Source organism: Mus caroli, unplaced genomic scaffold (assembly GCF_978045245.1).
Source record: "Mus caroli unplaced genomic scaffold, Mus_caroli_1 scaffold_14, whole genome shotgun sequence".
In the NCBI taxonomy this organism is placed as follows: Eukaryota; Metazoa; Chordata; class Mammalia; order Rodentia; family Muridae; genus Mus; species Mus caroli.
Window position 1 is genome coordinate 20,492,742 of NW_028227269.1, and position 26,232 is coordinate 20,518,973.

At 42.5% G+C, this 26,232-nt stretch overlaps 1 pseudogene; it reads left to right on the forward strand.

The window, feature by feature from the left end:
• The window catches only part of LOC147001178 (hippocalcin-like protein 1), a 116,474-nt pseudogene that overhangs the window by 38,910 nt on the left and 51,332 nt on the right, over positions 1 to 26,232 (forward strand).

Genomic DNA, 26,232 nt, shown 5'->3' on the forward strand with positions numbered 1-26,232 from the left:
ACTAGAGGGAGAAGAACAAAGACAGGGAACAGTGGGCAAGAGAAGCATCCACTCCCTGTGGGTTGGTAACCACTCGGTCCTCCGTGGAAGTGAGCATGTTTTACTGCCCCACATAGTTAATCTGACAAGGGACCTGTTGAATTCAGGGGTACCATTACTGTGCAGAAACAGCATGACCAAAGCATCTTAGGGGAGAAAAGGGCTTATTTGGCTTAGGCTTCCACCTCACAGTTCATCATCAAAGGAAGTCAGAACAGGAACTTGAGCAGGGCAGAAACCTGGAGTCAGGAGCTGATGCAGAGGTCATGAAGGAGAGAGTGCTAGTTATTGGTTTGCTCCTCCTGGCTTGCTCAGCCTGCTTTCTTATAGAACCCAGGACCACCAGCCCAGAGATGACAGCACCCACAATTGGCTGGGCCCTCCCACATCTAATTATGAAATTGCCTTAATTTCTTCATTAAGAAAATACCTTATAGCTGGATCTTTTTTTTTAAAGGATGATATATAACTGGTTTTTTTTTTAAAGATTTATTTATTTATTATATGTAAGTACACTGTAGCTGTCTTCAGACAATCCAGAAGAGGGAGTCAGATCTTGTTACGGATGGTTGTTAGCCACCATGTGGTTGCTGGGATTTGAACTCTGGACCTTTGGAAGAGCAGTCGGGTGCTCTTACCCACTGAGCCATCTCACCAGCCCACAGCTGGATCTTATGGAAGCATTTTTCTAAATCTAGATTTCTCCTCTCAGATGACTCTAGCTTGTGTTAAGTTGACATAAAACTATCCAGGACAGGATCTGTAGGATCAGACTTCAGACAAGGGAGAAGCCTGCTTATATGGGCTATGAGTCCCCTGAGAAGTGAAGGATGGAGGTTACTCCTTGCTTGCCATCAGTGCTCTTCCTGGTTCACAGTAGTGAGCAGCAACTTCCAGGGATGCTGCTTGTTCCTAAAAGCTTCAGGCTGGATCACTGTGTCATCTTTTTTGGAACAAGGGACAAGGACCACATTGATCAGCTGGCAACCCTGCTGTCAAATCCCTTGGTCTTGGCCTTGCTGGGCTCCCATCTCCAGCTAATTACTCAGAGGGACCCAGAGAGCCTGCGTAACCAGACATTTCTACAGGTCTGGCCCATGCAGGGGCCTTCTTTGACACACTCAGAGGTTCTACCCAGGGGAGGAGGCTGGGAGCCCCTATGAAACTTTGACCAGGACAGGAGCTAGTTGCTTCTGCGTTCACTTCTTGGCATTAGTATGTGGGACTCACCAAAATGCAATGCAGAGTCAGCCAGTGAGATCAGCATTGGCTGTGAAGCCCAAGCTGAGTGGGAGAGGTCAGCAGAGAGAGGAGAGGAGTACCGGAACAAACAGAACCAGAATGTAACCCTGTTTTTTAAGCACTAACAGAAAAGGGAATGTTTGGGGGCAAAGTGCCTGGCTCCCCACTGCTGTCTGGGGGGATTATGCCCAACCCTCAGGCTGCTAGAGTTAGTTTTCCAAGCAAATCAAAAAGCTTCAGGAAAACAATCTATAAGCTTTTTGCAAAGAAAGCCCCCCACAGGGCATCAGACACTAGGAATTCCACTGCACTGAGAAAACAGTCTGTAGGGACTAGGTGGCCTCTGTGATTTGGGCATTTCTTCCACTTACAGGTAGTTCAGAATCCTACAAGCAAATCCCTCTGCCTCAAACACATACCAGGAGAGCAAAGGAGTGATCCAAGCATGGATATTAGACACTTTCAGCTCCACTGGGAACGCTTTTGGTCTTAAAAATATTTCTCATTATATTTGTGTGAGCGTACACTAATGTGGAAATCAGAGGGTACTCTGCAGGACTTGGTTCTCTCTTCTACCATGTTGGTTCTGAGAACTGAACTTAGGTCACCAGGCTTTGTGGCAAGTGTTTTTCCCTACTTTTTGGCCATGTTTATTCTCGAGTCATTATTTTGTAGACGGATCCTCAGAGGTTTGCTGGATTGTGGGCTCTGGAATGGGTTCACTGCTCACTTACCTCCAAGAATGACCCCCTGTCTGCCTACACTCAAAAAGAAGTTCCCAACACTCTGGCTTTGAGCTTCTCCACCTAACTGCCACATAAAGCTTCTGAATTTTGTTTGATGGAAAATCCTGGAAATCCTATTAAGCATACAAGCTACCTGAGCTCCTCTCCTGAAGACTAATTTTAAAGGTCTAAGTAAGGCCTCCCAGAATCTAGATTTGGAAAATGAGGTCAGGGCAAGTGTACTTATTGGGCAAGCATGACTTGAGTTCAAAGCCTAGCACACATGTGGAGAGGAATTTTAATTCAGCAGCATGGCAGCTCTGGCACGGGATCACATCCAAAGAGATGATCATGGCTTGGACCATGGTCATTGCAACCATAGCCCCAGTAGGTGAGAAAAGATGCTGAGGACTGTACCTATGGCAACCCAGGAGTGGAGAGGCCTAGGCTGGCCATGAGAAAAGACACAGCATTCTGAACAGGTGGAGAGGGGAGGTTTTGCTGGACTATTCTGTGTGTTGGAGTTTATAGCCCATTCTTGTATAATACTTCTGAAATAACGTGGGGCTGATGTTGATGGAATGAATCCCGAACTGAGCACCCACATGGCAGTTCACAACTCTATTTAACTCTAGATCGAGGAGATCAGACAGCCTAACACAGACATTCATGCAGGTGAAATACCATTGCACTGGAATGAAAAGAATATTTTCTTAAAAAAAAAAAGAAAACTATTGTGGAAAAATGAAGAAAAAAGATAGACATGAGCTCTGGACTACTGGTCATGGTGGGTTTTTTTTCTCAGCAATAGGAAGTAACTAATATAACTGCTGTCCTTATGAAAGGAGAAATGTGGAAAGCTTGCCCAGTTCCAACTAGGCTGTCCTCTCATTCTGTGGTCTAACAATTCCCATGCTCCCTTACCAGACCTTCCCTTATATTTGTTCTATCTTCATCTACTTCTCCAGCTAATCTTATCTTCTAGTATCTGTCTCTATTAACTACAGATCTCCTGTATGACAATCAATCTCTGTGATATCTTCTTCTATGATCTAGACCTGTCATCTATTTCATTTGCATTTTGGTTTTCTTTTATTTTTAGTTTTTCAAGACAAGCTTTCTCTGAATAGCCCTACCTATCCTAGCACTCAGTATTTAGATCAGGATGCTTTGAACTCACAAACATCCTATTGACTCAGGCCCCTGAGTAGTGTGGTTAAAGAATCAGACTATCGAGTTAGGGAAGCAGAAAGCCGGCCTGAGTGGGGCCACAGGCCTCTTCCTGTCTAACCAGCACCGGGGTGGCTGGGGCGTGGGGTCGGCTGACACCCGCCAGCTACCCACGACACCCGCCACAGGATCTTGAGAATTCTGGTGAGTGGAACACAGCTTCTGCTCCAGTCCAATCACGCGGGACCTGAGACTGCTTTGGTTGGGGAGGCAGAAAACCGGCCTTAGAAGGGCCACAAGCCTCTTCCGGTCTGACCAGCACCGGGGTAGCTAGAGCGCAGGGTCAGTTGACACCTGCCAGCTACCCACAACACCCGCCACAGGATCTTAAGACTTCTGGTGAGTGGAACACAGCATCTGCTCCAATCTTTAAACAGTGACAATGATAACAACTAACCCCAGAGATTACCAGATGGCGAAAGGTAAACGTAATAATCTTACTAACAGAAACCAAGACCACTCACCATCATCAGAACCCAGCACTCCCACTTCGCCCAGTCCAGGGCACCCCAACAAACCGGAGAAGCTAGACCCGGATCTAAAACATATCTCATGATGATGGTAGAGGACATCAAGAAGGACTTTAATAACACACTTAAAGAAATACAGGAGAACACTGCTAAACAGGTAGAAGACATTAAAGAGGAAGCACAAAAATCCCTTAAAGAATTGCAGGAGAACACTGCTAAACAGGTAGAAGACATTAAAGAGGAAGCACAAAAATCCCTTAAAGAATTGCAGGAGAACACTGCTAAACAGGTAGAAGACATTAAAGAGGAAGCACAAAAATCCCTTAAAGAATTGCAGGAGAACACTGCTAAACAGGTAGAAGACATTAAAGAGGAAGCACAAAAATCCCTTAAAGAATTGCAGGAGAACACTGCTAAACAGGTAAAAGACATTAAAGAGGAAGCACAAAAATCCCTTAAAGAATTGCAGGAAAACCAGACCAAACAGGTGATGGAATTGAATAAAACCATCCAAGACCTAAAAAGGAAAGTAGAGACAATGAAGAAAACCCAAACTGAGGCAACGCTGGAGATAGAAACCCTAGGAAAGAAATCTGGAACCATAGATGCGAGCATCAGCAACAGAATACAAGAGATGGAAGAGAGAATCTCAGGTGCAGAAGATTCCATAGAGAACATCGGCACAACAATCAAAGAAAATACAAAATCCAAAAAGGTCCTAACTCAAAACATCCAGGAAATCCAGGACACAATGAGAAGACCAAACCTACGGATAATAGGAGTAGATGAGAATGAAGATTTTCAACTCAAAGGACCAGCAAATATCTTCAACAAAATTATAGAAGAAAACTTCCCAAATCTAAGGAAAGAGATGCCCATGAACATACAAGAAGCTTACAGAACTCCAAATAGACTGGACCAGAAAAGAAATTCCTTCCGACACATAATAATCAGAACAACAAATGCACTAAATAAAGATAGAATACTAAAAGCAGTAAGGGAAAAAGGTCAAGTAACATATAAAGGCAAGCCTATCAGAATTACACCGGATTTTTCACCAGAGACTATGAAAGCCAGAAGGGCCTGGACAGATGTTATACAGAAACTAAGAGAACACAATTTCCAGCCCAGGCTACTATACTCAGCCAAACTCTCAATTACCATAGATGGAGAAACCAAAGTATTCCGCGACAAAACCAAATTCACACATTATCTTTCCACGAATCCAGCCCTTCAAAGGATAATAACAGTAAAAAACCAATACAAGGACGGAAACCAGTCCTAGAAAAAGCAAGAAGGTAATCCCTCAACCTAAAAGAAGACAGCCACAAGAACAGAACAGCAACTCTAACAACAAAAATAAAAGGAAGCAACAATTACTTCTCCCTAATATCTCTTAATATCAATGGTCTCAACTCCTCAATAAAAAGACATAGACTAACGGGCTGGCTACAGAAACAGGACCCAACATTTTGCTGCTTACAGGAAACTCATCTCAGAGAAAAAGATAGACACTACCTCAGAATGAAAGGCTGGAAAACAATTTTCCAAGCAAATGGTAGGAAGAAACAAGCTGGGGTAGCCATTATAATATCTGATGAGTTTGAGTTCCAACCCAAAGTCATCAAAAAAGACAAGTAAGGGCACTTCATTCTCATCAAAGGTAAAATTCTCCAAGAGGAGCTATCAATTCTGAATATCTATGCTCCAAATACAAGGGCAGCCTCATTCATTAAAGATACTTTAGTAAAGCTCAAAGCACACATTGCACCTTACACAATAATAGTGGGAGACTTCAACACACCACTTTCACCAATGGACAGATCATGGAAGCAGAAACTAAACAGGGACACAGTGAAACTAACAGAGGTTATGAAACAAATGGATCTGACAGATATCTACAGAACATTTTATCCTAAAACAAAAGGATATAACTTCTTCTCAGCACATCATGGTACCTTCTCCAAAATTGACCACATAATTGGTCACAAAACAAGCCTCAACATATACAAAAATATTGAAATAGTCCGATGCATCCTATCAGATCACCATGGACTAAGACTGATCTTCAATAACAAAATAAATAATAGAAAGCAAACACACACGTGGAAACTAAACAACACTCTTCTCAATGATACCTTGGTCAAGGAAGGAATAAAGAAAGAAATTAAGGACTTTCTGGAGTTTAATGAAAATGAAGCCACAACATACCCAAACTTATGGGACACATTGAAAGCATTTCTAAGAAGAAAAGTCATAGCTCTGAGTGCCTCCAAAAAGAAACTAGAGAGAGCACACATTAGCAGCTTGACAACACACCTAAAAGCTCTAGAACAAAAGGAAGCAAATTCACCCAAAAGGAGTAGACGGCAAGAAATAATCAAACTCAGGGGTGAAATCAACCAAGTGGAAACAAGAAGAACAATTCAAAGAATCAAACAATCGAGGAGCTGGTTCTTTGAGAAAATCAACAAGATAGATAAACCCTTAGCCAGACTCACTAGAGGGCATAGGGAAAGTATTCTAATTAACAAAATCAGAAATGAAAAGGGAGACATAACAACAGACCCTGAAGAAATCCAAAACACCATCAGATCCTTCTATAAAGGCTATACTCAACAAAACTGGAGAACCTGCATGAAATGGACAAGTTTCTAGACAGATACTAGGTACCAAAGTTAGATCAAGATCAGGTTAATGATCTAAACAGCCCTATATCCCCTAAAGAAATAGAAGCAGTCATTAATAGTCTCCCAACCAAAAAAAGCCCAGGACCAGATGGGTTTAGTGCAGAGTTCTATCAAACCTTCAAAGAAGATCTAATCCCAGTTCTTCACAAACTATTCCACAAAATAGAAACAGAAGGCACTCTACCCAACTCATTCTATGAAGCCACAATTACTCTGATACCTAAACCACATAAAGACCCAACAAAAATAGAGAACTTCAGACCAATTTCCCTTATAAATATTGATGCAAAAATCCTCAATAAAGTTCTCGCTAACCGAATTCAAGAACACATCAAAACAATCATCCATCCTGACCAAGTAGGTTTCATCCCAGGGATGCAAGGATGGTTCAATATACGAAAATCCATCAATGTAATCCATTATATAAACAAACTCAAAAACAAAAACCACATGATCATCTCGTTAGATGCTGATAAAGCATTAGATAAAATCCAACACCCATTCATGATAAAAGTCTTGGAAAGATCAGGAATTCAAGGCCCATACCTAACCATGATAAAAGCAATATACAACAAAACAGTAGCCAACATCAAAGTAAATGGTGAAAAGCTGGAAGCAATCCCACTAAAATCAGGGACTAGACAAGGCTGCCCACTCTCTCCCTACCTATTCAACATTGTACTTGAAGTCCTAGCCAGAGCAATTAGACAACAAAAGGAGATCAAGGGGATACAAATCGGAAAAGAAGAAGTCAAAATATCGCTTTTTGCAGATGATATGATAGTATACATAAGTGATCCTAAAAATTCCACCAGAGAACTCCTAAGCCTGATAAATAGCTTCGGTGAAGTAGCTGGATATAAAATTAACTCAAGCAAGTCAATGGCCTTTCTGTACACAAAGGATAAACAGGCAGAGAAGGAAAGTAGGGAAATAACACCCTTCTCAATAGTCACAAACAATATGAAATACCTTGGCGTGACTTAACTAAGGAAGTGAAAGATCTGTATGACAAGAACTTCAAGTCCCTGAAGAAAGAAATTAAAGAAGATCTCAGAAGATGGAAAGACCTCCCATGCTCATGGATTGGCAGGATCAACATTGTAAAAATGGCTATCTTACCAAAAGCAATCTACAGATTCAATGTAATCCCCATCAAAATTCCAACTCAATTCTTCAAGGAATTAGAAAGGGCAATCTGCAAATTCATCTGGAACAACAAAAAACCTAGGATAGCAAAAACTCTTCTCAAGGATAAAAGAACCTCTGGTGGAATCACCATGCCTGACCTAAAGCTGTACTACAGAGCAATTGTGATAAAAAAAAAAAAAAAAAAAAAAAACCTGCATGGTACTGGTATAATGACAGACAAGTAGAACAATGGAACAGAATTGAACCCTGAGATCAACCCACATACCTATGGTCACTTGATCTTTGACAAGGGAGCAAAAACCATCCAGTGGAAAAAAGACAGCATTTTCAACAAATGGTGCTGGCACAAATGGCGTTTATCATGTAGAAGAATGTGAATTGATCCATTCCTATCTCCTTGTACCAAGGTCAAATCTAAGTGGATTAAGGAACTCCACATAAAACCAGAGACACTGAAACTTATAGAGGAGAAAGTAGGGAAAAGCCTCGAAGATATGGGTACAGGGGAAAAATTCCTGATTAGAACAGCAAAGGCTTGTGCTGTAAGATCGAGAATCAATAAATGGGACCTCATAAAGTTGCAAAGCTTCTGCAAGGCAAAAGACACCGTCAATAAGACAAAAAGACCACCAACAGATTGGGAAAGGATCTTTACTTATCCTAAATCAGATAGGGGACTAATATCCAATATATATAAAGAACTCAAGAAGGTGGACTCCAGAAAATCAAATAAACCCGTTAAAAAATGGGGCTCAGAACTGAACAAAGAATTCTCACCTGAGGAATACCGAATGGCAGAGAGGCACCTGAAAAAATGTTCAACTGAGGAATACCGAATGGCAGAGAAGCACCTGAAAAAATGTTCAACATCCTTAATCATCAGGGAAATGCAACTCAAAACAACCCTGAGATTCCACCTCACACCAGTCAGAATGGCTAAGATAAAAAATTCAGGTGACAGCAGATGCTGGCGAGGATGTGGAGAAAGAGGAACACTCCTTCATTGTTGGTGGGATTGCAAGCTGGTACAACCACTCTGGAAATCAGTTTGGCGGTTCCTCAGAAAAGTGAACATAATACTACCAGAGGATCCAGCAATACCTCTCCTGGGCATATATCCAGAAGATGTTCCAACCGGTAAGAAGGACACATGCTCCACTATGTTCATAGCAGCCTTATTTATAATAGCCAGAAGCTGGAAAGAACCCAGATGCCCCTCAACAGAGGAATGGATACAGAAAATGTGGTACATTTACACAATGGAGTACTACTCAGCTATTAAAAGGAATGAATTTATGAAATTCCTAGGCAAATGGATGGATCTGGAGGGCATCATCCTGAGTGAGGTAACATATTCACAAAGGAACTCACACAATATGTACTCACTGATAAGTGGATATTAGCCCAAAAACTTAGGATACCCAAGATATAAGATACAATTTGTTAAACGCATGAAACTCAAGAAGAACAAAGACCAAAGTGTGGACACTGTGCCCCTTCTTGAATTGGGAACAAAACACCCATGGAAAGAGTTACAGAGATAAAGTTTGGAGCTGTGAAGAAAGGATGGACCATCTAAAGACTGCCATGTCCAGGGATCCATCCCATAATCAGCTTCCAAACGCTGACACCATTGCATACACTAGCAAGATTTTGCTGAAAGGAACCAGTTATAGCTGTCTCTTGTGAGAAAATGCCGGGGCCTAGCAAACAAAGAAGTGGATGCTCACAGTCAGCTATTGGATGGATCACAGGGCCCCCAATGGAGGAGCTAGAGAAAGTACCCAAGGAGCTAAAGGGAACTGCAACCCCATAGGTGGAACATTATTATGAACTAACCAGTACCCCAGAGCTCTTGACTCTAGCTGCATTTGTATCAAAAGATGGCCTAGTGGGCCATCACTGGAAAGAGAGGCCCATTGGACTTGCCAACTTTATATGCCCCAGTACAGGGGAATGCCAGGGCCAAGGGGTGGGGAGGGGAGTGGGGAGGGGAGTGTATTGGGGACTTTTTGGATAGCATTGGAAATGCAATTGAGGAAAATACCTAATTAAAAAAAAAAAAAAGAATCAGACGATCATGCTTGACTACTTTACTTATCTATTGTCTTTGTTATCTACCTAGCTCTGTCTTCTCTTTTCTTACCTCTTCATCTGCTGGTCATGTACCATATTATTCCCAATCATCTATAGATAGTATCATATCTGTCATCCATCTCTCTTCTATTGTCTTTTACCTATCACCTATATCATTATTTTCTATCATCTTCTCTATCTATCTATCTATCTATCTATCTATCTATCTATCTATCTATCTATCTATAATTTATCTATCAATCTATCTGCTCATCTGTCTTCTATTATTCACCACTATCATCTATAATCTATATTTGTCAACCATTATCTACTTTCATATTTTGTGGTATTGGGGATGAAACCAGGGTTTCCTGGGTAAATGTATTTATTTATTCATCTATCTCTTTTAGTATATGAACTTGACGCAACCTGGAAGAGTGAACCATAATTTTTAAGAAATGCCTCTACAAAACTGACCTGTAGGCAAGACTGTAGGGCATTTTCTTAATTAGTCACTATTAGGGTTAGGCCCTACCCATTTGGGCACCTCTGGGCAGGTCTTCCTGGAATGTATAAGCAGGCCGAGCAAGTCATGAAGAAGAAGCCAGTAAGTAGCCCTTCTCACTGGCCTCTGCTTCAGTACCTGCCCTGAGTTCCTGCCCCTACTTCCTTTAACAAGGAACAGTGATGTGGAAGCAAAAGATGGAATTAACCCTTTCCTTTCCTTCCCTATTTGCTTTTGTTCTTTGGTTTGTTTGGGGTTGTTTTGTTTGTTTTTGGAGACAGAGACCAGTTTCTCCATGTAGGTCCAGCAGCCCCAGAACTCCCTCTGTAAACAAAGCTGACCTCAAACTGAGAAATCTGCCTGCCTCTGCCTCCCATGTACTGGATGAAAGGTGTGTACCATCACCAGCTTTGGTCATGGTATTTTGTCTCAGCAACAGGAACCCTAACTAAGACACAGGGTTTGTTGCATGCTAAATAGTCTACTGTTTCCACTGAACTTTAATTTGAATTTTCAGTCATTCCTAAATTTTTTTAGGCTATACCCCAACCCATTTGATTTACGATTTTGATTGCGATAATATTTGTAGATGGATATACACACATATTCATATCTGTGTATATGTATATCTCCAGATATGTATTCTCTACCTATACAAATCATATACTTTATATAACCTGTAGGCAAGTTTGTAGGGAATTTTCTTCACTTGATCATAGCCAGAATGCCGAGAAGCGATGTAGGGAATTTTCTTAATTAGTGAGTAATTAATTAGTGATTAATTAATTAGTCAGTGATTAACATGCAGTTGACTGTGCCAGCTATTTTTCAGCAAAGCTTTTAGGAAGTCCCAGATTGGTCTTGGAGGAGACACATGATGAGAATTAAGAATCCAATGAAAAGTTAGTGCTTGGTCAGGAGGGATTCTTCCAGAGCTCTGATAGGCTCTTAAAACCCAGCATTCAACAAAAGCTTCTAATTCTTGCATTCTGAGGCCTGTAGCTCATCACAATGCCCACCTCCATCGCTTGCTTGCTTAGCAGCAGGCAGCAAGGCCAGCACTGTGAGGAACCCCCTTTATCTGGAGCCCACTGTGGCTCCTACCTTTACTTCCTTGATGTGTGCTGCCAAAACACACCCATGTATAATTTCATAATGAACCCTGTCATTTTGTACAAATAACATAAGGTAATTAATTTAACAGGTGGGTGTAATCTGACTTTCTATCACTAATAAGTGTTTTACCATCTGTTTTGGCTCCACCCTTAACCCATGAAATCATTTCTCTACAAGCAGCCAAAGGAATATTAGTGTGTGTGTGTGTGTGTGTGTGTGTGTGAGTGTAGTGTGTTGTGTATGCATGTGTGTGAGTTTCTGGAGTACTGTTAACATTGGATTGTTGGATATCCCCTTTCATTGCTCCCCTGCCCTCTTGTCTTGTTAAGCTTAGACAGGGTCTCTTGCTCAACCTGACGCTCACCAATTGGCTACAGTGCTGAGCAGTGTGTCCCTGGGATTCTCCTGCCTCTGTCTATCAACAACGGGATGAAAAGCTGCCACACCTAGTTTGTACCCGAGTGTTAGGGATCCCCATGCTGGAGCAGTGACCGCTTTACCTGCTGAGCCATCATCCCAGAGTCAAGTCTTCTTTGTTTTTAAAGTGAAAGGACAGTTGTGTTAGTTGCAGACATGAAAAACCACACTCTAGAAGGTTCTAGATCCCTGTGCAGTCAGTGCCTGCCAATGTCTGCAGCATCAGCTTTTGTCAGAGACCATCCCGTGAGAAAGCAAGCCCTTCACAATCTCCCTAGGCGAAATGGCCTTTGATAGGAGCTGGTTATCATCCCCTCCTCCCTATTCCCTTCCTGACACCTGAGGCTGTAAAAGCTGAATTATAGTCCCCTCTTCCCTATCTCTTCCTGAACTCCCATGCCATCCAAGGCCAGGAGTTATGCCTGAGCCCAGTCTGACACCCAAGGCTGTCAAGGAGGATCTATGTCCCGAAGATAAGGTGCAGAGTGCCCGCTGCCTGGTTCCTGACTTCGCCCCCATGTCAGCAGATGCCCGCTGCCTGGTTCCTGACTTCGCCCCCCATGTCAGCAGATGCCCACTTCTTTGTTCTTTGTAAAATTCCCCCTCGATCCCTCCCCTACTCCCCGAGATGTATGCTTTAAAAAGAAAGCACCTCAGCATAATAAACGAGACCTGGACAAATTTGCTTGGTCTCCTGCTTTCTTTCCCTTCCTCTCATCTCCTTCCAGGTTTGTGGTCCTCCTCGCAACCACGAATAACTGAATATGGCAGGATGGGATAGGCTTTCTTTTCCTTTGCGGGAAGGACTCTAACCCATGTGTGGCCTCCCTTCCCCCAGCCTGGAACCTGCTTGCTCAAGGGTGGAGCTACGTGCTCATTCGTCCTGCCACGCCTACTGTTGGAACCTGCCTTTGCTGCCTGGAGGCACACACGTGTTCGTCCTGCTACTGGACCCTGAGTTACTTTGCGGGAAGTTGGGTTCCCTCCCCCTTCCTTTATAACTGAGTGTCTGAAAATAGTAAAATTGAGCCTTGATCAGAACTTGTTGTCTTGGCTCCATTGTTTCTTCCGCCCCGTCTAGATTCCTCTCTTTTCAGCGAACTGCCATTCTCAGTTGAACCGTTCGTGTTGTGGACTGCGGGCAGGCCGCAACAGTTGGCGACAGAACTGGGACCTGAAGAATGGCAGAGGGATGCTAAGAGAAACGACTGCTGTGTGGAGCTCCACAAGAAAGGAAAGGATCTTCGTATCGGAGGAGCATCGGAGCAACGGACAGGTACACATGCTAGCGCTAGCCTAAAATTTCAGTTTTGTAAAGTGTTGCTGAGGATGCGGTAGGATACGAATCAAGTTTGAATCAGTGCTGACCCAACACTGTTTCTGCTTGGGGTCAGTAGTTCGTTAATCGGAACTAGATACAGAGACAGGCAGTGTGCCGCAGCTTTTTAGAAAGCTGTTTAGGTGGAAGAAGGAAGGGTTTAAAGTCATGGATCAGGCGGTTGTTTTTAGTTTCCAGGAGTTGCTTCGGGCCAAAGGAGTAAGGCTTGAAGTACAATTAGTAAGAAATTTTTTAGATAAGATAGATAGCTGTTGTCCATGGTTCAAAGAAGAAGAAACGATAGATCGTGGAACCTGGGAGAAAGTTGGTGAGGCCTTGAATATCGCTCAGACAGATAATTTTACCCTAGGTCTCTGGGCGCTTGTAAATGATGCTATAAAAGATGCAACTTTTCCAGGGCTAAATCGCCCTCAGGCAGAGCTTGTGATATCTCACGAGGAGTGCCTATCAGAGAAGGCCTCCTCAGAAAAAGATCTTCTTAACTCAAAAATTGATAAATGTGGTTCCTATCCTAAATAGTACAATTTAAGATAAGATATAAAGCAATGCCACTTTATTAAAGCGTTAAAGCTTGCTTTAATAGGTATTCATAGGTATTAATTTATATCCAAACTTTGTAATATGATAGTAATGCTTCTAATATTGATTTTAACAGTGATAAATTGTTTTAAACATAGGTTTTGCTTTCCCAAAGTTGTAGGTATTATCCTAACCTTGCACAAAAACTTAAAAATTATGGTTAAAACTGCCATTGTTCCATTGACTGCAGCTTGCATTTTGATTGCAAATTTAAGATTAATGCTCAGATTAAAAAGTATTTTACCTTTGAGTCAATACAGGGCTCTGGGCAGTCCCAAAGCGGCTTGTGGCCCTTTCTTTTGTTTTGCAAACAATGCCTAAAAAAGTTTTTCCCTGTGTTCAAGAAAATTTCTTTTTAACAGTGTTACAGATCTATTCAGATGTTTAAAATAATGCTTAAATTCAAAGATTTTTGCTTCTAGTAAACTGGTAATCACTAGAAAATTTTGCCTCTACTTATGGCTAATATAGCTTTACGTTATGTAAGAAAAATGTTTATTGTTTCTGCTTCTTTACAAGAAGCCAAAAGTTTTAATCTTTCAGTATATATTGTTTCCTAAGTGGAAAGTATTTTATTAACTAATGCTTCTCAAGGGAAGTTTACCTTAAATCCTTGCTTGTCATTTTTCCAGTTTAGACTAGCTTCTAGCCTTTTAACTTTATGGCAATAGTACATCAGAGACTGTATATTCAGACTTAGTAAAATTAGTCATTTAATAGAGTCATAATGATTTTTCACTCTTCTTCAGTGTGACCAGCCATTCTAACTCAATCTTAGACTAGTCTAATATTCAGTTCAATTATTAGAGATTCCTATATTCTAAATTACCTAGCAAAGTTAATTCAGAGTATTTCCCCCAAGGTCACCAAAGGCTCATCTTGCCTTCACCTTATTTGTCCTAAACTTTTTGCAAACTGACATTAAAGGTCAGTCTGCAGCTAAACGCCACTGGCACCCAGTTACTTTTAATTTGAGATTAACTTTAGTTTTACAATTTGCATCTAAATAAAGTACCTTGACTTTTCCAAACAGAAAATTTACATTGCTACACTCTCATTGTTTAGAATTCTTCCTTTTCTCAAGCAGGTCAATCTACATTCTCCAGTTCTCCGCCCCTAAGAGCAAACAGGTGGTACTGCTAATCTCCCTTCCAAGGACGTCCCAGCATGTGGTTTTCAGTCTAAGATAAGATTTAGATTTAGCAGGAGAGCTAGGGAAGTAGAAATTTCATATATATTTACAGAGATTAGTTTTTATTTTGATAGAGATGGGCTTAGTCCCTTAGCTGGCCTCTGGCTTTTCACCCTTGCTGTTACTACAAGGTGTCCTTAGTTCCTCAGGCTATTGGGAATAACAGGTATGAAGAGGAAAGACTTTCAGCTCCTATTTTAACCAAAATTAATGGTGTTAATACTGACATAATTTTTGTCTAGGCCTTGCTAAATCTGAGGTTGATAAGTCTCATATAGAGACCGTGCATAACTCAGAACTACGATACTGATTCATAATTATATGAATACAGTATGGGTACTGCTTGGCGCAGGAGATTACTGCGGAGGGAAGGTCCAGCTTGACCGTTTCTGAGTTCCCTGTGCGACACACCTGATTTGAAAGAGGTTGGTATCTGACTCCAGCTAAAAACCAAAAATACTTAAGGCTCTGCCTCCCCTCCCCAAAAGATACCAAGAGCCACAGATATGAGTTGTTATAATGCTCACGGGAGGAATCAGGTCAATGTCCACCCAAGTCAAGGTTAAAGGCCCACTCATCTATGGATGAAAAGAATCATTTGATCACCTCTGTTAAGCATTGCCTATTTAAACTTAATTAATAGGGGGGAGAGAGGTTGGAGACCTTGCTGTCGTAAGGGCAGGCCCTTCACTGCCTCCCACCCAAATAAAAAAGCCAACTGGCCTTGTACTAAAGAGCTGGTCTTACCCCCTTCTCACTGTTTCCCCTGCCTGTCACCCAAAATTGCGGAGGATTATCAGCTCAGTGTTATTCTAAATTTGTTTAGTTAAACTCAGCCAGGGTTCCAACGCCCTACTTAAAATGCAAACAGGTAGCTACCTATTCAGCACTAATTAGCATTATAAAGTCAGAGCCTATTCTGTTAAGTGGTTTACTAGGATAATAAAGACAGTCTTAGCCAAATACAGTTTACCATTAGAAAAGTTAGGGAATCCCACGGAAACAGGTTTTTTCTTTAGCCCTAAGAACTCAGGCAGAACTATTGAACATAGATAATTTTTCTGCCTCAGGCCACCCCCTTTTTTATTTTTCTTTGTTTTGTTAACTAATGGGAGGAAATGTGGCCTCCCTTCCCCCAGCCTGGAACCTGCTTGCTCAAGGGTGGAGCTACGTGCTCATTCGACCTGCCACGCCTACTGTTGGAACCTGCCTTTGCTGCCTGGAGGCACACACGTGTTCGTCCTGCTACTGGACCCTGAGTTACTTTGCGGGAAGTTGGGTTCCCTCCCCCTTCCTTTATAACTGAGTGTCTGAAAATAGTAAAATTGAGCCTTGATCAGAACTTGTTGTCTTGGCTCCATTGTTTCTTCCGCCCCGTCTAGATTCCTCTCTTTTCAGAGAACTGCCATTCTCAGTTGAACCGTTCGTGTTGTGGACTGCGGGCAGGCCGCAACACCCATGTAAGGCCTTCTTTCTCACAGCTAACAAGTTCCCACCTCAGGGCCTTGGCTCTCTACATTCCTTTGGAGGACTCTCCCCAGCCCCTTAGGCTCAGCTGTTTCTTCTCTTCATCTCAGACTTAGCTCAAAAGTTGCTTCCTCTAGGAAACCTTTTCTGACTGCCAATGGTTATGTCCTGCCCTTGCCCCAGTTATTATTTTGTCACCTCATTTTGTTTCTCTCAAAAGGACTCATAGGAGGACTGTAGATGTAGCTCAGTGATAGAGTCCTTCTCCAGCATGCACAAAACTATGACTTGTAACTCCACCCACCCCTGCCCCCGCCCTGACCCCAGAACAAAATAAACTGTGCATAGAGTGTATTCCCACATATGAGAAGTAGAGGCAGGAGGCTCAGGAGTTCAAGGTTATCCTTAGCTATGTATCAATTTAGAGGAAAACCTGGGAGACACATGAGCCTAAACACACACATACACACAACTTCAAAATGACACATTCTTATGATCGAGACCCAAACCTCTGATTTTTCTTAGATTAAATCCCAATAGTACAATAGAATTCGCATGCTTTGAAATTGAACCCTTCTGACAAGATGAGAAAACAAAGTCCTTGTTTTTGGTGTATGCCTGTGTAAGCTAGAAAAACATCTCTCAAAGGTTAAGTGCAAACGAGTTAGCTCAAGGTCTCCCTAAGTCTTGGTAGGAGTGAGTTCTGCATTTCTACCAGGCTCCCAGGCAGCTGCTGCTCTCCAGACCACAGTTGGCACACCACAGATTGAGGCAGGGGTTCCTTTATTCATATGGAACTGTGTTCATGGCTGTCATCTTGAGCCTTAGGCTTCCAACATGGAGGAGGAGGAGACTTGAAAGTTACTGTGTCTGATTGGGGGCAGTGTGGGGAAGTGCAAGGTGGTTCAATCACCACCCTCGCAACCAGCATGTTCATTCCTCTATAAATAAGTTTCCCAGACTACTTGAGCAGCTTGCTTAACCTATCATGGGTGAAGACCCCATTCTGTCTTGGCAGATGGCAGACCAATGGCTTTCTCAGTAAGGATTTCATGTCGCCTCACATTCTGCCTTCCAAAAGCTAAGTGGTGCCATGCAATTAGTTTTCTAGTAATGGTTATGGAGTCCATAGAAAGACCCAGTCTCAAAAAGACATATGAAATTTATGGAGGTCCTACTCTGTGTCTGCCCCATTTTAGAGCTTCCCAGAAGCTGAGTAAAAGAGGGGAGCATCAAGCAGCAGATTCTGGAGCTGGTGAGTTGGCTCAGTGGTTAAGAGTGCCGACTGCTCTTCCAAAGGTCCTGAGTTCAAATCCCAGCAACCACATGGTGGCTCACAACCATTGGTAACAGAACCTGATGCTCTCTTCTGGAGGGTCTGAAGACAACTACATATAAGTGTACTTACATATAATAAATAAATAAATAAATAAATAAATAAATAAATAAATAAATAAATAAATATTAAGAAGCAGATGCTTTAGCGATAAGTGCAAATCATTCTATAATGGAAGCTTCTAGAACAGATTAGGGTTGAGATGTATTGTAAGTTCAGTGAAATGAGTGCTCTCACCTTGTCTGACTCAATATTTGGCCAAAAACCAATCACTTCACATGTCAGTGAAGGTGGAGACAGGCAGAGAAAAGGGTGGTAGGCGTCTCACTGTGCACCAAGATCTATTATTCTTATTAATAACAATTCTTTTTTCTACAGTCCAGTAATTATCCCCCTCCTGGTCTAACCTCTGACAGTTTCTCATCCCTTTCCTCTTTCCAGTCTCCAAGAGGATGTACCTCCCCACTGCCCCCATGTGCCAAGATCTTAGTGCTGTGCTTTGTTCTGTTTCTTTTCTGCTGCCTTACAGATTCTCTGCTTAATGCTTCAAGGAAGGAGAGTAGCCAAGACCACCAATTTTTCCCAGACAGGCTGAGAAAGAATTGAAAAGAGCTGGACCCTCAGGCTCAGGTTTGGGGTTGATTCTGAAAGTTGACCAAGACACTTCCCAAGCAGTCAAGAAAAAGAAAGTGTTCCAGGCCAAGGATTTGGTGCGAGGTTATGAAGTTGTGTGAAGATGAGGAAGCTCACAACAATGTTCCAGGGTCAGAAGCTAGCTAGCTTGTCCTATAGGAAGCCAATGAGGAGCAGAGCTACTCTCAGTGGGTGAAACACAGAGGGGCGCTGTGAGCTGCGGGGAAGGGCAGCTTGAAGTCTCAAGGATGTGGCTGACACTCTCTGCTGAGCAGGTCTAGTGTACTGCAGATGCTTTAGTGTGGGGCTCTTGGGTGAGTGTTGCAACTTCTCAACTCTCTACAGGTGAATGAATGGTGTGGTCAAGAAAGTTTCTCAGGGGAAGAGAGATAAAGCTGGGTCACCTCTGAGGAGCCAGTGATGGGTTGGAGTGTGAGTAATGGTGTGGAGTTTTGGTTCTAGATTCTCCCTGGACTCGCCATTATGGGGGTGTGCTTGATCATCCCTGGGGTGTCCACTGCATACATCCACAATTTCACCAACAGGGGCAAGGAAACAGAGCTGCTCAAGTTCAGTCCCAAGGGCCTGGAGAACATTGACTAAGGAAGTGTTTTCCTGGCTGATGAGAAAAATCACTCAGCTATGTTCATCTGTTCCTGTTAGAAGGATATGCATCATATTATATACTATGTGCACGTTATGAAATGCATAATAAAAAATGTTTCCCAGTCATTAATGGCTGAGTCCTACTGAACCTGTCAAAGTTATTCTTAGTGGAAGGCCCCTACACAGGCAGGCAGGGTTTGGAGGTGCTTAGAGGTCAGAGGGTAGCTGGCAGAAGGATTGGGGGAAGGGCTAGAGTAGAATAGAGAGCTTCACTTTTATTTCATAGACAATAGGAAAACACTGGAGAAATGGCTGCCCCATCTAAAGGAGAGGGAGAGAAACCTATGAATGCATCCACACGCTGAAGGAAGAGGGATTTTTTTGTTTGTTTGTTTCCTTGTTTTGTTGTCTAGAAACAGGATCTTACTATTTCTGGCTTCTAATCGGCTCTGCTGCCCAGAATTTGTAGCTTCAAATTCCTAAGCTTCGCACTCAGCCTCACTGGTGTTGGGATCACAGGCATGCACCACTACACCCAGCAATGAAGAGAGTGCTGTGATCTAAGAAAAAAAAATAAAGTATGCAAGCACTCTTTAAAAGCTTTAGCAAAAGCTATCTGCATATGGAGTGCTAATTTAACTCTTTTTTTTTTTTTAGTTTGTTTTGCTTTCCCATGAAAACAAACCCTGCCCTCTGCTGGCACTTGTTTGTATTATTCTAAGAGCTTGAAAACAACAAATGGCATCCCCTTAATTGCTGAAAGACAAGTAATATTTATTAACACTAGTTGCCTTTGCTTGCATTTCAGTGTATCAGTGCTTTAATCCTATATGTATTTAATTCCAGGAACATGAATCAGAGTTGGGAGGGCCCCTGCTCTGTCTGTTGCTAGGAAAGATAGAAATGTATTCAAAGTGGGCTGGTAAATACTGAAAGCCTAGGCTCTGAAAATAAATGTGTGTGTATATCCATAAATACACTTACTTTATGTTTGCTGACTTAAACACTGGACAGCACACAACCTGCAAAGCATTCAGAGATATTAGCTACTCTATAGTGAAGCCTGTGTAGCTAATTGATTCTCATAGATACCTCTATTGATTTTTGCCAAGTGGTTGCATCAATACCCAGCTTGCAGTTTAACCATGTCTGGACAAAATAAGACGTAGAAATGCTTATTATCCAACTCAGTCAGCAAAGAAGTAGCTGCTGTCATTGACAGATGAGTCTCTTTCTGACATCAATGTCAGTTAACATTTGTTTATGTTAATGAGCAAGCAAGGCTGGTAAAGATGTCTGGTGTAACTTCATCTGCCCATGACACCTGTGGCCTCCTTGCTATAACAGAGAGGATTGGCAGCGTTTTCCCTCAAACCTCTTTGCTACTCACAATGCGGTGGCTCAGATGTGCCTGCCTGTGAATATAATCCTCAACAAAGTCACAACATTCCCCTGCCTTGTTTGGCTTAGACAATCAGTTAAGTAAGAACTCCAGTCACAATCAGTGGCTGCCCATTTCTCTGGTGTAAGTACTCCTACGAAGCAATTTCAAGCTGCCAGACTATTGAACTGGGAAGAGATGCACAGTGACATACAACCATGTAGTATTTCTACCTCATACACAAGTTCCCAAACCCAGCTTTCCTGACTGTGTGGCAGAGCTCACCTGACTAGCCCCCAGAGACTCCAGTTTAAGGCTCCTTTATCTAGGACTGTCTACTTTATTTCCGCACGGAGAGTCTACAGACTTTATTAAAATGAAAAAATGAACAGTCTTTGTGTATTGTTCTGTAAAATAAGCTGAGGATAGGTCTGCTTGTCATTCATTTTTTAAAGTCAGTCATATAGGTGATCCAGAATACACACATTGTCAAATGTTGAGGCCTAAACTGGGCATGATGGCACGTACTTTTAATTCCAGAACTCAGGAAGGTAGAGGCAGGCAAATCTCTGTGAGTTTGAGGCCAGCCTGGTCTACAAGAAAATTCCAGGCTATCCAGGCTACAAAGTTGACCCTGTCTCAAAAAACTAAGAACAAACACAAGTGTCTGGGCCCAAGGATGAGCTTCCTACAGTATTTTCTTTCTTTTCAGAAACAAACACAAAACATGGATAATGGGATCGTGAACACTAGAGCAGAGACTCGTGGTGTAGACATGAGCACATCTAGGACATAGCTCAGTGGAAGAACACCTTTTAAAGGGGGCATGATTCAGAGGTTGAGAGCAGGTTCAACTCCCAGCACAGAAGTTTACAATCATCTATCATTCCAGATCCAGGGGATGTGATGCCCTCTCTGGTCTCTGAGAGCACTGCATGCCTGTGGTGCACAGAAATACATGAAAGCAAAACAGCCACATAAAATAATGACAAAAACTTTAAAATGTGTGTGTATGTGTGCATGTATATGTGTGCACTTGTGCATGTGTGTGTGTACATGTGTATGTGTGGACTTGTACATGTGTGTGCATGTATGTGAGTGTGTTTTAAAGATAGGTGTGGGGTGGAGAAATGATGACTTGGCTGTTAAAAATACTTGTTGCTCCTCCAGAGGAATGGGGTTCAGTTCCTAGCACCCACATGGTGGCTTACAACTATCTGGCCAGGCAGTGGTGGCACATTCGTTTAATCCCAACACTTGGGAGGAAGAGGCAGGTGCATTTCTCAGTTCGAGGCCAGCCTGGTCTACAGAGTGAGTTCCAGGACATCCAAGGCTATACAGAGAAACCCTGTCTTGAAAACAAAACAAAACAAAACAAAACAAAACAAAAACAAAAACAAAAAACAAAAACAACAACAACAAAAAAAAAACAAAACAACTATCTGTAACTCCAGTTCAAGGGGATCTGACACCCTCTCTGGTCTTTGGGCACAGCAACAAAAAATTGACCCCCAGATCTAAATTTCCATCTGTGTTATAATGTGTGCTGCCAAATCCTTCCCTGACTCTGTCCCCAAAGCACAAACCATGAGGTGAGTGACCTATACAGGTGGCTGTCTCTCACCTTGGGGTGTAAATGGCTTGCTTTCACAACATTATCTGGGGGTAAGTACTCTATGAGGTGGAGGTGAAAGTCCCAGTGACATTTCCCTGTTCACATCATAACGGGTCCTTGTGGGTGTCCCTATTTTATTGCATTGTTTACCACAAAGTTCCTTTAAGACTCAGACCTGTTCATTCCAAGAGTAATTATTTACAAATTAACTGCAATCAAAATGGATATGTCTGTGTTAAACAAGCCAAGCCTCCGGAAAATTCCGGAGCTGAGAACATTACCTTTTCCCTTGGCTGGACAATGAGAAATCTCAGGTTCTTGGGAATAACTAGAGGCAGAACATTCCTCTGGAAAATGGGCTGTTAGTCAATCTTACTGGGCACCAGGCATGGGCTTTTCTATCCTTCTTCCTTTGGTTTCCTTAGATGAATGGAGTAAAGGATGAAGCTTTAGTTGGCTCACAGGATTAGAGGTTTCTGTCCTTTGGTCTTGCTGCTTTGGGGCCTGTAGGTGAGGGAAGACATCGTGGTGGAACAATGCAGGGTAGGGGAGATGTTCACAGCAGGACAGAGGGGAATCAGAGAGAGGATAGAAGCCAGACTTCCAGTATTTTCTTCCCTGAAAGGATCTAGTAACACTTCCCCAACAAAGGCCTGTCTGCTAGCTTCCATTACCTCAAGAAGCACTGTTGAGAGGATGCTGAGTTAGAGGCCAGCCTGGTCTACAAAGTGAGTTTCAGGACAGCCAGGGCTACACAGAGAAACCCTGTCTCAAAAAACAAAAACAAAAACAAAATAAAACTGATCTGAAGTGAACTTGTATGAATTTACGCATAGTTCTTGCTTATCCCAACTTCTGGGATAACAAACCCTTTCTCTCTCTGCTACTGCTCTGATGTGGTTTGTCCCCTAATGGTCCTCATATTGGAGCCTTGGCCTTGGTGTCATGGTGGAGCTCAGGTGGGGACTAGGAGGAGTTAGGGCACTGAGGGTACTATCCTTGGAAGCAATTAAGGGAGTTTTCTTGGGAACCTCCATTAGTTCTCATTCAAGCGAGTTCTAAAGTAGGAAGTTTGATGTCTGTTTTTCTGGCTTCCAGCCCGTGATCAATCTTACAAGTAAATAATGTCAACATTATGCTACCACATACATGAAGCTACATGGAAGGGGCTGCTTGATCTTAGACTGTACACCTCTGTCCTAGTTTATTTTTTGTGCTGTGATAAAACACTGATTAAATCGAACTCGAGGAAGGAAAGGTTTAACTGGGCTACAGGTTATAGACCATCATTCAGGAAAGCCAAGGCAGGAACTGGAGGCAGGAGCTGAAGCAGAGACTGTGGAGGTGTGATGCTTACAGGCTTGCCTTCCTTGATTTACTTATCCCCTTTCTTACACAGGCCAGGATCACCTGCCTAGGAATTGTGCCACCCACAGTAGACTGGGCCCATCTATATCAATTAATAATCATGAAAATGTCATACAGATATGTCTTAATCCCAATCTGATGGAAACAATTCCTTGACTGAGATTTCCCTTCCTGTTATATCTAGGTTTGTCTCCAGTTGACAAAACTAACCAGGGCAGCTTCCAAAACCGCTAGCTAACTCCCCCCCCCACTCCCCTTGCTGTTCTTATTATCTCCTGGTGTAGAGATGAACCCACAGGCTCTATATATTCCAGACAAGCACTAACAATATACCATTTGGGCAACATCCTAGCCAACCTCCTCTTCTTCAAAAATTTCAACCTCAGGTATATTATAGCCACAGAAACAGACCAGTACACCCAAGGTAAAAAAAATAATAGGACTATAGTCTTCTATATGAAAAATATAGGATCAAATATATATGGATTCATAATTTCTCAGACTTTAAAAGTAACATAGTTTTACATGGCATGCCTTTTGAGCCAGCCCCTAGTGAGGTCTAAAAGAATACTGTATGATCAATGGCATTTATATTTTACAGCAAAACATAAATGTTTGTATGGTATGGGATAAGTGAAATTGTATATTGTCTCCATTCAGTTTTATGACAATTTTATCCTTGAGAATTATTATATATTTTTTGAGTCAAGTTTTCTCTGTATAGAACCCTGGCAAACCTGGAACTTACTTTTTAGACTTGGCTGTCCTTAAACTCATAGAGATCCATCTATCTCTGGCCCCTGAGTGCTGGGGTTTAAGGGTTGTGACACCTTGCCCAACAAAAATTATTTTTAAAAATAGATATTTCAGGTATTTTTAAAAATAAACCTAGTGTTGTCCATTTCTCTAATTGGTAATACCAGCATCTTTCTTTCTCGATGCATTAAAAATATGTAAATGAGGGCTGGGGTAGTAACTCTGTGTATGAGCACTTGCCTATAGGTTCAAGGCCTTGGATTCAATCCTCAGCACCACATACAAAGGAGTGGGTAGTGTTCTCTTGATTCCTGTTCAACATTTAAACTTTAAATTATGTTCATGTCTGTCTGTGTGTGTCTGTGTTTGTATGTGTTTATGTGTGTGTCCCTTTGTGTGTGTCTCAGTGTCTGAGTCTCTGTGTGTGTCTGTGTGTGTGTATGTAACTGTGTGTGTGTGTCTGTGTGTGTCTGTATGTGTATGTGTACATATTTCTGTGTTTGTCTGTGTGTGTGTGTCTATGTGTCTATGTGTGTCTCTGAGTGTGTGTCTGTGTGTGTATGTGCTTGTGTGTCTGTGCCTTTGTGTGTGTGTGTGTCTGTGTGTCTCTGTGTGTGTGTGTCTGTGTGTGTCTGTGTCTGTGTGTGTGTGTGTCTGTGTATGTCTGTGTGTGTCTGTGTGTGTGCATGTAGGTGTGTGTGTCTCTGTGTGTGTGTGTCTGTGTGTGTATGTGTCTGTGTGTGTGTGTATGTGTCTGTGTGTGTGTATGTGTCTGTGTGTGTGTCTGTGTGTGTATGTGTGTCTGTGTGTGTGTATGTGTTTGTATGTTAAACACACTGATTCGTTTGACTGGTACTATATTATGCCAAGGAAAAATACTACTTTCTTTTAATTTCCCGAGACATCACAGAGGCCAAGTTTCCCTAAACCTTGAAAAGTCACAGGGAATATTGTTCAATTTCAGAGAAGAATAAAAGGACTTATAGGTGGGAAGAGAGGCAGAGGGATCGGAAAATTGCCTTGTGAAGGAGAGCCTGTACTATAACACAATACCCTCGAGTTAATACATACTGAGATAGGTGTGTCCCTGAGACACTAAATGGAAGGATGTTCACAACAGTGGAAAGTGGCAGAGAGTTGCAGAGTTTTGGGATTGCAATTTATTGCCTAGCGCAGGAATAAAAGTTACCCACTGGCACAGCTATTTTTGAAGGCTGAACTTATTCACAGGCAGTGCTGGTAAAATACCAGAAGAAATACATAATGTCTTAACCCAGCTGCCACCTCATACAGCAGATTTGTACATGGGAGCCTTAAAAAGATTGACTGGTCTACTGTCCTATGGCAGTAGGAGACCACTTTTATTTCCCATGTTGAGCTTACAATGTCCCTCAAATTCCCTCCTTTTCAAACACACAAAAAGGTTTTTGTAAAGTTTCTCTAGGTTGTATTGTTGGCAGCAGCAGTAACCATGCCTCTTGCCTTGGGGAGTTAGAGGGTGTGATTTTAAGAACCTCTGGGTTTTTAAAATACGGCTGAGAATTTCTAAATGAGATATAGACGAAAATGTCCTAATTCAGATGATTTATTGGCCCAGTTGTGTCTGTGATCAGTCAGCTGTTGGTTAGAGTACTCTCTGAGAACCATCAGGCATAATATGCGCCCCCCCCCCCACCATGCTCTACCTCTGGTTCTCGTGGGTATCCCCCACTTCCCACCCCACATCAGTACATTCTGTGATGTTCTCAGGGTGAAGCCTGCCCTACCACCCTAAAACTGTCATCAAGTAACTGGAGTGTCCCTAATTGTACAAGCTTAGGGAACAGGATCCTTCCTAGGGGTTGGAGTATTCTTCCAAGTCGAAGGTCATGGGTTTGAATTCCCATTCGGTTTGTACCATGGTCAACTCCCTATGCAAAACACCTGCCTTTACCCCTGGCTTCTTAAGGCTGTGAGAAGGAGCACAGACAGAACATGGTCCCTATCATTGTATCCCCAACTGTCCCTACATCTTGTCCCGCTAAAGTGCCCTGGAGGATTTCACTGTCCTGTAGGGGGCGAGCTACCCACACTGTCTTCACTGGCCCTTCCCTGAGGTTTTGGAGGGGAATTCAAGGGGTTCTGAGGCTAAAGGTGGGATTGGGGAGCAAAAGGGTGGGCTACTCTCCAGCCGGGAAGCCAGTATCCCAGTTCCACTCCATGCCCTCTGGGCAATGTTGCTAGAGGTCATGGCGGGTGCGGGGTGGGAGCCTGGCACTGTAGCCCGGGAGAGGGCGCGGCCTCGAACCACAGCACGTC